This window comes from Mesocricetus auratus, unplaced genomic scaffold, assembly GCF_017639785.1.
Source record: "Mesocricetus auratus isolate SY011 unplaced genomic scaffold, BCM_Maur_2.0 Super-Scaffold_100003, whole genome shotgun sequence".
Lineage (NCBI taxonomy): Eukaryota > Metazoa > Chordata > Mammalia > Rodentia > Cricetidae > Mesocricetus > Mesocricetus auratus.
The window spans coordinates 12,473,851-12,486,408 of record NW_024429188.1 but is presented as its reverse complement, the minus strand read 5'-3'; the positions used below and the strand labels follow the sequence as shown (position 1 = coordinate 12,486,408).

General features: G+C 43.6%; 1 long non-coding RNA gene across 1 annotated transcript; it reads left to right on the top strand.

Moving 5' to 3' along the window:
- Window positions 1-30: 30 nt before the first annotated feature.
- LOC121139952 lies at window positions 31-6,156 on the top strand. Its single transcript, XR_005876732.1, has 3 exons — window positions 31-524; window positions 4,000-4,247; window positions 5,243-6,156. It is a non-coding gene; the product is annotated as an uncharacterized LOC121139952 (long non-coding RNA).
- Window positions 6,157-12,558: the final 6,402 nt, after the last annotated feature.

Genomic DNA, 12,558 nt, shown 5'->3' with positions numbered 1-12,558 from the left:
GCCCTCGGCCCCTCCTCCGGCCACCCCGCGCCACTGCGGGGACCTCGGTAGTGGCGATGGAGGCGCGCGTCCCCGCCAAGGCTCGTCCCCGCCTGTCCCCTCTGGGGCTCCGGGAGGGGTGTGGGCGGGGAGCAAGAGCCCCCGACCGAGGTCTTCCTGCAGAACGTCCCCTCTCGTCCCCATGTGAAAGGGTCCCTGCGGCTTCCAGGCTGCGCCCACGTGTGCGCGGGGCTGTCACCCCTGGCGCGCGCTCTCCGACCGGAGCCTGGGGGTCTCTTAGGGAGATGGCTGCTCTGGGGTAGTCACCAGGCGCCGGGGAGGCTGGATGGCGTCTGCCCCCAGGAACTGCCTGGCCGCGCGCGCGCATCAGCCCCCTCGGCGGAGCTGCACGCCGATGAGTATGGCCACGCGAGAAGGACGCGGTGTTGGAGCTGGCTGGAGTCGGGCAGTGGCCTTGGGCGAGGGGAGGAGACATTCCGGGCAGTGAATAGAACACTCGGTCATCCTTCCGAAAGGACCAGCAGGTAGCAGGCCTGGAGGCCCCAATTGAGCAGTGGGCAGCAAGGCAGATGGGTCTTTAAAGGGTCGTTAACATCTTATGAGTCAGTTTCCAGCACTCTTGAATTGCTCCCTCACGGTCTGTCCTCAGTAGCTCAAAATCTCCTGAAGAGTAGAAGCACCACGGAGGCCGCTGTTAACAGGGTACCTGCACAGAGAGGGTGTTCAGTAAATACTCCCCGAGTGAATGACCCGGAGGAGATGGGAGACTTGCAGCATAGACCTCCAGCGACAGAGAGGGTGGTGCTGACTGGTTTCTTCCTGAATGCAAAGCCACTGGACAGTGTAGTTACTAAGTCAGGACCTGGCCGGAGAGCAGAGCAGAGCGGCAGTGAGGTGAATCCCTGCAGTTTTAGTGAACTGCCTGATTTCCCACACTAGTCTGTTCTTGTTTCCAGAAATTTGCACTCCCCCTCCCCACTCCTCTCACCAGGTACAAGGCATACATCTTTCACATTTCCACTTGGGCACTTCCAAGACAACACCCCCTGCCCCAGGCTTCCCTAGAGGAATCATATCCTTCTCCAGGGTTCCTCCCAGCAGTCTCCTTACCTGTTTCTTGCATTTACTGCTCTGCTGTAGAATGGGTTGCTCATTTGCAAGATGCCCCCATTAAGATGGTAAGCTTCTTGAAGCTGGAGGTTGGGGGTGTCTCATCCAGTTCATCATTGTATACTCCTGGCACACAATGAATATTTAATGAATGAATGAACAGGTTGCAGATTTATGAAATCGAATCCATAAAACTCAGATGCCAATTGGATATGCAGGAGGGGAGGGAGGGAGGAATCTTGGTAGACCTCCAGGTTTTGTAGCATAAGGAGCTGGGTGACTGATAGCTACACTGGCCAGATGGGGGGCTAGGAAGAGGAGGGACAGGTTTGAGGAAAATGGCCAAATGATGACTTGTATCTAAGATAATATAGTCCATAAGCCAGAATTGGAACTCTGATTCTCCAGGGATGTGGGCAGTAGATGGTAGTGTTCTCTGCAAATGGCAGGGGCAGCTCTGAAGCACAGGTAATTGCTTGTCACGTGTAAGCCATGGCTGAAGTATTTTGGTTTTTCTTGTTCATGAACGGAAAGTTCCACTCCATGCTCTAATCTTTGTGGTGGGTGGATTCTTTTGTTTCTATTCATTTCTGTCCTCATGTCACACACAGGTCAGTGTCTCTTTCTCTGCCCTCCTCTCTAAAATCCAAGGATGATGTATCTATCTATCTATCTATCTATATATATATATATATATATCACATGTCTGCTCTCTCTCTCTCGTGTGTGTGTGTGTGTGTGTGTGTGTGTGTGTGTGAGAGAGAGAGAGAGAGAGAGAGGGAGAGGGAGAGAGAGAGAGAAAGAGAGAGAGAGAGAGATTGTGAGCATAGTAGCAGTCCTGCAGCTCTCTCTTTTGGGTTAGGATCCACAGGAGAGGTCTCTTCTTGCACAAATGACCTACCCTTTGCCCTCTTGGGTAAAAAAAGATGAGGAACTCAGTGAACTCTGTAATTTATTCTCTGTGAGGCCCAGTCCGGTGATTGCCACTTTCTGGTGTGTGACCTTGGACAAGTAATTAGTCTTTGTGAAATAGTTTTGTCATACTTAAGTGGAAGATAAGAGTGGCTCCTACTGTATAAGGAGTAAGTAAAGAATTCAGTGTGCATGGCTTTGTTTAGTACCTGGTATATAAATGCTGAGTAAATGCTTAATATTAGGCATTTCCTATTAATTCTCTCATTTATTCATTCATGCAATAAATATTGGTCCTCCTGAGTGCTAGAGGCTAGAAACATCAAGCAGAGGATGTACATTATTCCTGGCTTCCAAGATGGCAGAGCACTAAGCAAGCAAGTTGGAGCCTTCTGCATACCGTGATAAAACTAGTATGCAATAGAGGTGGCACACATCCTGATTTTTACCTAGGAGGACACTGCCACAAAAAACTTGGAAACTGAAATGTGTCAAAATACTTGCACATGACAATCTAACCAGTTAGACCCTAACCTTATCCTTATCAGTCAGATTTTTGTTTTGTTTTGTGACAAGTCTTGCTGTGTTGCCCAGGCTGGTCTGGAACTCTTGAGCGTAAGAGATCCTCTTGCCTCAGTTTCCCCAGTTGCTGTTGCTGTAGACCCATTTTGCACCCTCGGTGTCAAAGCCTAGGTTTTGTTCCCATGTTTGCTCTTCCTCCCCCGCAGAATGGAACTCCCACTAGGGTGCAAGCAGTAGTGGAACTTAGGAACTTAATTAGGCTGATACAGTAGCAGTCACTTCGGTGATACATTTGGAACAGCTGGGGAATATTGGAGACACACTGTTGCCAGGCATTGTAATTTTCTTTCCAAGGCTTCCAGGTGACGTCAAGACGCAGGCAGAGCTGAGAAATACAGATCTAAACCAATGCCACAATCATTTTTTCTCTTGCAATTATTGGGTTAGGCATGACCATGTGATCCACGCTTGACCAATAGGAAGTTTTTGTAGAGCCGGAGCTAAAGAAGATATTTCTGGAAAAAGGATCCCCTATAGCCCAGATGAAAGACTTTGACGCGGGTTGAAGTAACCCCCTCCTCCGTAGGCACTGTTTAGTCTGCGTAGGAACGCGATACGAAGGAGTTTATCACCATCAATGACGCTCTGAGTATGAAATAGCCCTTAGACTTGCTGTCTTGTGTCATTAATGTGTTGTTAATCTTCGACTCCCTGAATTAACCAGCACAGTGCTTAACTGCAGGTTTCTTGCTGTGTAGCCTAATAAACCCTGGTGCAACTAAAAACACTCTGATCACATCTCTTGTACAGTTTTAAAGTTCAGGTTCTTTGCATCTAGCGTATTGGCGCTGCCAATTACGGTAATGTGAGGTGGCCCTTCAATAATAAGCATGTGCTTTTCCATGGCTTTGCAGACAAAATTGATGGAGTGGAATAAAGAGGAAATCTAATGACCCATTTATGCTGTGTTTTCGGTTGGAATGCCTGTTTTATTCTGGAGACAAACTTCTAGGGGCCAAGGCTCTAACTCAGATGGTAAAATGCTGTGTGGCCTATGGGGGAAACCCTGTTTTTTATATCAGTATGGTATAAATTGGGCATGGTGACTCACACCAGTAAGCCCAATATTTGGGGGGGGTGGAAGTCGGAAGAACTGGAGCTCAACATCATCCTTGGCTACTTAGCAAGTTAGACGTCAGCCTGGGATGCAGTACATGGGCCATGACAGTGGGGTGGGGGTTGGGGGCGCATTGGGGGAATTCTAGGCCAATCCATTTATAAAACTAAGAACAATGGAAGAACCTTTCAATTAGATATTTGGGGCAGGGACAATATAGGCAGAACTATAATCTAAAAAGATGGTTAGCACTTAATGAATATTCTGGGAGAGCTGAGTTCTAGTGATCTTTTACAAATTTTCAGTGTTTTCTTTTTTTTGTTTGTTTGTTTCTGTAGATACTTCTCAAGTCAGGAGGTATGCTGATTCTTTTGAACTTCACACAAACTAGAGTCACACGAGTAGAAGAAACCTCAATTGAGAATGAGACCTCAATAAGATACCGCCACCCCAACCTGGTCTCTTGTAGGCCAGGATGACCTCCAACTTGCTATGAAGCCAAGGATGGTTGCCTCCATAGGGCTGCTCTGTGTACGTCTGTGGCAGTGCCATTCATGGGCAAGTGGACCTGGGCTGTGTAAGAAAGGTAACTGAACAAAGCAGTACACAGCATTCCTTCCTGGGCACTGCCTCCGTTTTGCCCTGAGTTCCTGCCTAGGCTTCCCTAGATGATGGACAACAACCTGTAAACCAAACAAGGCCTTTTCTTCTCAAGTTCCTTTTTTGAGAGTGGGGGGGGGGTCAAGGTGTTATTCACAGCAAAAGGAAAGATAAATAAGACAGAAGTCAATACCAGGAATGGGCTGTGATGAACCTGACCATGTTGGCTTTGGGAAGAATTGTGCAAGGATTTTGGAGCTTTGTACTCAAAAGGGCTATTGAGTTCTCAGACCTTAATCATCTTGGAAGATAGGAATGTTGAGAGAGGCAGACAATTGAAGACTTGGCTCGTGAAGTTTCAAAGGGAAGCAAAATCTCCATCAGGGCCATTTGTGTGATGTTTTGTGTTAAGAATCTGTAGAAATAAAACCTTTGTTTTGCTGGGACAACTGAAGCTGGTTAGCAGAGACTAAAAAAAATCAGCTGACTAACAAGAGACCAGCCTCATTCAGCATTCACAGAGCCTGTCCAGGTTCAAGTCAGATGAGGACCCCGGACTGAGGATGGAATATACACTGCCTACAAACCTAACCAAAAAGCTATCTGTAGTTGACACTCTCTTGCAAAGGAAAAGTTAATTTCCTCCAGTGGTGTCTAATTGGGTATATTAACCACACAGGACCAACACCAAACAAACTTCTTATTTTAGTAGATGTATTTTTTTGTCTCACATTGCTTGTTTAGGAATTTCTTTTGTCTTTGTCTTTTGCTTGTATATTATAATTTCCAGTGTGTGTGTGCGTGTGTGTGTTCTTTCATTTTTTGAAAAAAAATTCTTGTTTGATTTCTTTGTTTAGCTGTTTGTTTTCTAAAGGAAGAGAAATAAAGGGCATGGAGTTGGGTTGGTAGGGAGGATCTGAGAAGAATTAGGGAAGAGGAAACTGATGGGAATTTATTGTATGAAAACTTCTTTTTCAATAGAAAAGAAACCATTTCTGACTTGGGATGGAAAGGAGCTGGTGTCATTCAGGCAAAACTCACCTGTGGTCAGCACACAGAAGCTGGGGCTCAAGGCAGCATCTCAAACTGGCAGCCAAACTTGGTGATGTATAAGAGTCCCATGTGGTACTGGTTTTGATGGCATGCAGGCAGCTGAGGCTTGATGCTGTGAGACACAGGAAAGGCCATTGGACAGCACATTGGAAAAGGAACATCAGTTAAGTAACTGCCTCCTTCAGGCTGCTCTGTGGTGGGTATTTTCTTGATTAATAATTGTGCTGGTTGTTTTTCATTAACTTGACACAAACTTGAAGTCATTTGGGAAGAGGGACCCCCAATTGAGAAAAAGCCACTACTAGATTGACCCCTGGGGTGTTTTCTTATTGATATGGAAGGGTCCCACACATTGTGGGTGGTGCCACTCCCGGGCTTGTGGTCCTGGGTGCTATAAGAAAGCAGGCTGAACAATCCACAAGGGAGAAAGCCAGTAAGCAGCACTCCTCCATGCCCCCTGTACCAGGTGCAGCTTCCAGGTGCTTGGCCTGTCATGGTATCTTATTACAGCAATAGAATACCTACCTAAGATAGTGATTGATGTAGGAAAGCCCAAGCCAGTGTGGGCTGTGCAATCCATGGGCTGGCAGGCCTGGACCGTGTAAGAAAGGTAGCTGTGTAAGAAAGGGAGCTGAAGCCCAGTGTAGTAGTGCTTGGGAGGCAAAGGCAAGAGAGTCTCTTGTCAGTTTGAGGCCTAACTGGGCTACACAGTAAGATTCTGTCTCAAGTAAATAAACAAGCAAATAATCTAACTGAAAATTTGATGAACTAAAAATGGCTAGTGTGTCACCGTAGAAATTTACCCTGTCTCGTAAAAAAAAAAACAACAAAAAAAAAAGAAATTCACATGGAAACAACAGCAACAATCCAAACCACCCCATAAACGCAAATGGTATAGTAATGACATCAGGTGTTTTGTGGATATGCAGCCTTCTTTGGTGCAGACGTGCCAGAGAGGGCCCTTGTGCCTTAGTTTCTTGTATATCAGAAATAACTTAACTGCAACTTCAAGCATAGTTAACCACAAAGGACTATTCTGTCATGAGACAAAGATACCAAGATGCAGCTTTGGGGTTCCTTGCTTACCTCATAGTCCTTGTCTGTCCTCTGTCAGTATTACACGCATTCTCATTAGATAGGGAAACTGAGATGGATTTATCCCAAGTTGGCATGTGGCTTCGGGCTGACTGGGACATTCTCAATCACCCCGCAAGACAAAACCACACAGCTGTGCTTGGGAAGCAAGACTCTGGGGTCAAATAGTTGTCACTTTATAAATAGCAACAGTATTCATATGTGCAGTGTCTGTCTTGGACTAGAAGCCAGTCATAAGTCTGAAACAAATTCTTGAAGCACACCTACATTTTGAAACCTTTCTGATTATGCTGTAGAAAGATAGGTATTAACCCTTGGCAAACTAACTCTTTAGTAACAACAACAAAAGCACATTAACACCAGTTTGGGCCACCAAAGGAGATTTGTGAAGCTACCTAGATTTCTTAAATGGAAACCTCGGGGTGAGGTCCAGTGTCTCTGTACCCAAGAATTGGAACCTTTATATATAATCTTAGCCTACTGTTGTCTTTGGGAGGTGCTTGTCATGTGTTAATGCCAATGCTCCAGTATAGTTGGTTCAGATGGATTAAAAACTGGGACATATAATTAATATTCTCTTGCAACACTCCTCTTACTTAAGATTAGCTGGTGCATTAGAAGATGGTACCAATGATTATTCACATCCATTGTTAAGTCTGAGTAAAGCCCATTTTTGTCCCTGGTGATAATTTTTTTTAAAATGAACTTTTGGTCCTCAACCTTATGTATTCACGTTGTGGGCCTACTCTGGGCTACCAAAGCAAGTGGTTACAGGCAAGGCTTTACATTGGTTGTTTCTCTAGCTCTATAAATACTCCTTAAAGGCCGACTGTTTGGTTTTTGAGACAGAGTTTCATGTGCCCTAGGCTGGCCTCACTATGTAGCCAAAGATGACTTGGAATTCCCAATACCCCTGCCTCCACCTCTACCCAGTCACCCCCACCCGGTGCTGGGATTACAGGTGTGTGCCACCACACCCAGCTTGGAGTGAAATCTTGTCTCCATTTAAAAATAGGAAAGCTAAGTGTCAGAGCTGTTAAGCGGTTTTCCCAAAGTGGCCCACAAATACGCATCAGAACAGTAAGCTGTTTTCCAAGCTACTCAGATTTCCATGTCTTCCTTTCTCGGTTTACCCGTGAGCATCCCAACAAGTTTTACCAGCTTTGAAAGAGGCATGTTAAACTCTAAAGAGTTTTCAAATAGCATGTCTTTGGATTACTCTATAATCTGTGCCCTCTGCACCTGGGTCATATCAAATTAGCTTGGACATGGGGCATATTTTTTTCATAAATGGACAGTAACATTACAATCATGCAATATTATTATAGTTATCTTGATATTGAGAGTCGATCAACTACAAATGCCAAATTAGAGGAATGCCCTTACTGCTAGATATCCAGCGAAAGTTACAGGACATAATTTTCTGAAAGGTACAAAATCTGAAAACTTTTTTAAATGATTGAAATAATTGTGACAATCTCCAAATACCAAAGGCTGAGAGTTCTTGAAAATGTCTGGGGGCGACTTAAAAAATTGCATGTGTTACTCACTCGAAATTTGCTTCACTGAAGACTCACAGGATGTTTTTGAGTAAGATGACTGTACCCTTGAGTAATTTCATACAAAATGACTCCCTATAAGAAGAACAAAACAATTTTGAGTTGTCAGTGAACCTTGATTGAGGACCAAAATATACATGACCTGTAAAATGTGTTGTTAACCATATTCTGAGAGTTGTTGATTTCTTGGTCATAAAAATGTTTCCATTCCAGTCAGTGCATCTTAAAAACAGGCTTTTTTATACCAATTTAAAGTATATTTGAAACATGTCTCTTGAGTCCCTGTAATGAACTTAATTTTTTAAGTTTCTGGAGGAGTGATAAAGAGAATCAAGCTACACTGTAGATTTATTATTGACTTTTCTGTCTCCTAGGAATCACAGCTATTTGTATGCTGCCATTTTATTCCAATCTATAAATGGATGTTTATAAGATACCATGCTGCTGTTTTTAAAACTGAATCTCCTTTTAAAAATTGAGTTAGTTCTTTGATAGTTTAATACATGTATAATGCATTCTGATTTCTCTCCTCCCATCCTTCTCTTATCCCTCCACATCCCTTTCAACCCCACCCCACTCTATCAGTCACTGTACCAGTCATTTTAGTTTTATTTTGGTACTCATGTAGTCTAATCACTGTCATCTATATTACCACTGCATTTGGAACTATCCATTGGAGCGGGGGGGGGGGGGTGTGTGTTAGAGAACTCCAGTATGTTTACAACTGAAGGCAATAATGTCCACTCACTGAATCTGTCCATTAAGAATGGTTCCACAGTGAGGGATAGAGTCCCCTGTGCCCCTCCATCCACGCTGCACTGTTGATGGGCCCATTCTTGTACAGATCCTGTGCAGCCATATGCAATCGTTGGACGTTTATGCTTGCATGTGCAAAAGATAGCATCTTGCAGCTCCTTTCCCTATCTTAGAGTTTGAATATTCTTTCTTCCCTCTCTTTAGCAATGTTCCCTGAGTCTTGGAGGTGATAACAACCAAATCTATGGAAGCACCTTCCAAGTGATGTAGTGGTCATGAGACTATTAACTCAGTCATTAAATTAAAGATTGTTGACCTGGGTTACTCTTCATTACACATGGACAGCATACAGTAAAATCTATACCAAAAGTGGCAACAAAGAACTTAAAATGGGTCTGATTTAGTAGATAAAGTACTTGTTCTAAAGTATGAGGACCTTAGTTTGATCCCAAGCACCCACTTTAAAAGCCAGGCACAACACATTGGGTAATACCTGTAATTATAGCCTGAAGTGAAGGGTGAGACAGAAGGATTCCTTAGGGCTTGCTGGCCAGGTGTTCTGACCTAATCAGTGAGTGCTAGATTCAGTAAAAGACCCTGCCTCAGTGAACAGCAGTAGAACGAGACACCCCACCATTGACATCGGCCTCCATGTATGCACATACATCTGTAAACACACCCCTCCACACACACACATGTATGCATGCATGAATTCAACAGTGTATGACCCCACACACACGTATGTGTACCTACAAGAGCAGATACGTGTATGTGTGTGCGCTCACACACACACACACACACACAGAGGGAGAGAGAGAGAGAGAGAGAGAGAGAGAGAGAGAGAGAGAGAGAGAGAGAGAGAGAGAGAGAGAGAGAGAAGCACACAGAGAATGATTTCCATGGTCTTTTATTCAAAGCACAAATATGACATTTTCCAAACCTCCAAACTTCCAGAGTCATTCAGTGAGAAAATTCAGTATCCATCCCAAGTATTGGATTCTAGTCACCACTGCTGTGAGGATTAGATTGGATGGTGGTAATTTCGTGTCATCTGTTGTTTTAGTTTTTATTTCTTGCTGTGAATAAACACCATGGCCAAAAACAATTAAGGGAGGGAAATGGGTTTTGTTAACTTATAAATTAAGGGAACCTGTGCTAGATAGGTTATTTTTGGTCACACTTTTGTCACACTTCGTTCAGTGTGACACTGAGTACACTACCTGTTGCCTTCTGATCATGATGTAGACAACACCATGTCTGCCTGCATGCCACCAAGCTCTCTGCCTTGATGATAATGGACTGAACCTCTGAAACTGTAAGTGAGGCACCTCAATTTAATGTTTTTCTTATAAGCATTTCTGTTTCTCTTGATAGGAATAGAAACTCTAACTAAAACAGTGATTGATGGAGGAAGACCCAACTTCAGTTCCTGCTTCCAAGATCCTGCCTTACGTTCCTGCCCTGACTTCCCTAGATGATGGACTACAAGCTGTAGGATGAAACAAACTGTTGTGACACGTTAGTTCAAAATGTGTTACATTTGTTTGTGCTGTAGAATATTTGTTTAATGATGTAAAGATGTGTTGCTTTGCCTATCTAAAACACCTGATCAGTCTAATAACGAGCTGAACTTCCACATCTAGGCAGGAGAGAGAAATAGGCAGGGCTGGCTTGCAGAGAGAATAAATGGGAGAAATCTAAAAAAGAGGGAGGATCGAGAAAAAGTAGAAGAGGATGCCAGAGGCTAGCTACCCAGCCACACAGCCAGCCACAGAGAAAGAAGGAAAGAAAGATATATAGAATAAAGAAAGGTTAAAAAGCCCAAAGGCAAAACATAGTTAAAGAGAAATGGGATAATTTAATTTACAAATACTGGCTAGAAACAAGTCAAGCTAAGGCCAGACATTCATAAGTCTCTGGGAGCTGGGTGACAGGCCCCTAAAATGTATTTTTTAAAAGTAACTACACAACCTTTTCTCCACAGTTTGTCTTTGGTCATGGTTTTTTACCATACTAATAGAAACCCTAACTAAAAAAGAAGCCAAGGAGGAACTGAATCAGAGACCCAGGAGGAGAGCTGGTTTGTTTCCCCTGACTTGCTCAATTACTTTCTTATACAGTCTAGGCTAATCTGTCTAGAGATTGTAAAGCCCACAGTGGGCTGAGCTCTCCTACACCAAGTAGCAATTAAGAAAATGCCTTAAAGACATGGCCACAGGCCATACTGATAGAGGAAATTCCTCAGTTGAGATTCCCTCTCCACTAACCACCATATTTGCCTAACAAGACTTTCCATGTTCTTCATTCTGGTAGAAGATATTTCCTGGCCACAGGCTGGGCACAAAGCTGGCCCAAAGTAGAAGTCCTTCCTCTTTACTAAAGCGGTTGGGTAAAAACAAAAATTACCATGATGGAATGCAGAACCAATGAAAATAAGACCCTATTCTTGAATCCAGAGGAAAAGCATCACAGGTGGAAAGAAAGTAGCCACTGTTGCATGCCACATGCATCCCAGAGTCTGAATAAATAGAGCCAACCTTGTGAGTACCTGTTGATTTGACCACTTCTAAAGAGAAGTGGTACAGTAAAACAAGTTAGGTGTGTGTGTGTGTGTGTGTGTGTGTGTGTGTGTGTTAGAAAGTCTTCCTTGATGCTCTTTACCTTATTTTCTGAGACAAGTCTCCAGACCAGGGAGCCCCTGGGTTATGCCTGTCTCCACTCCTCTGCTACTGGGGTTATAGACATATGTTACAACACTCGGCTTTTTGATGCATGAAGCGCTTTGCCCAATGAACCTTCTTCCCTGTCCTGGGCCAAGTTATTTTAGACATTTTCTTAAACCAAGATTTGAAGTAAAGGAGATTCTTTCCAGCCAGATCTGTCCCAAATTTAACTTTTCATTTTATTGACGTTTTGTTTAAAAGGTTCAATGAATGAAATATATATTATCTATGATGATGGTGTTAATGCCATCCTGAGTTCACCTTTGAAAGGGATATACATAAGTCTGTCACATGTGCCATGTTCATTAAGTGTTGGGATGTCCAGTCAGAGGCCAGAAAGGATTGTGGAAGAGCACTTCTCAGACAGGGGCCATCACACAAGAGGCTAATGTTAAAATAACTATTTTTCTTTAATGCACACGGGTAGGAAAATTGTGACTAGTGAATTTGATTTTTATTTACTATGTATTTATCATATAAAACATGCAATACAATTTTTATAGGTCAGGGATATAGTTCAGCTTGATAGAATGCTTGTCTAGAATGTTTGAAGCCCTGGCTTCTATCCATAGCACCACATAAACTGGGTGTGGTGACACATGACTCGTGTTGGGTTATATTATGGGAACATGGGTAAGGGGCTCCTGTTGGTAAATGAGTGATCCCAGAACAACCACGTCGCTAATAAAAGTTCCAACCCCAGGGTAGCTGATAACCTCCTAAAAGCTGCATAGATGGAACCTAACTTTCGGTTAACTTTCCCCCTTCCTTATACTCTAAACCCTCTGGAGACCACATTCAGGTGGGGCACATTTACGGCTGAGAGAAGATATAGTCAAGAATGCCTGGAATCTCACTTCAGGGCCAATGACCTTCTGCAGCCCCTCCTTCTATGAGGGCACATCTTTTGAGTAATCACAGCTGCTCTGATTAAGATGGTAAATGTTTTGGTTGAACTGATGGCTCAGAGGTTACAGCACTTGCAGAGGACCCAGGTTCAGTTCCCAGGACCATCTGTAATTCTAGTTCCAGGGTATTTGACACACTCTTCTGACCTCTGCAGGCATCAGGCATGGAGATGACATAAATGCATACATGCAGATAAAACATT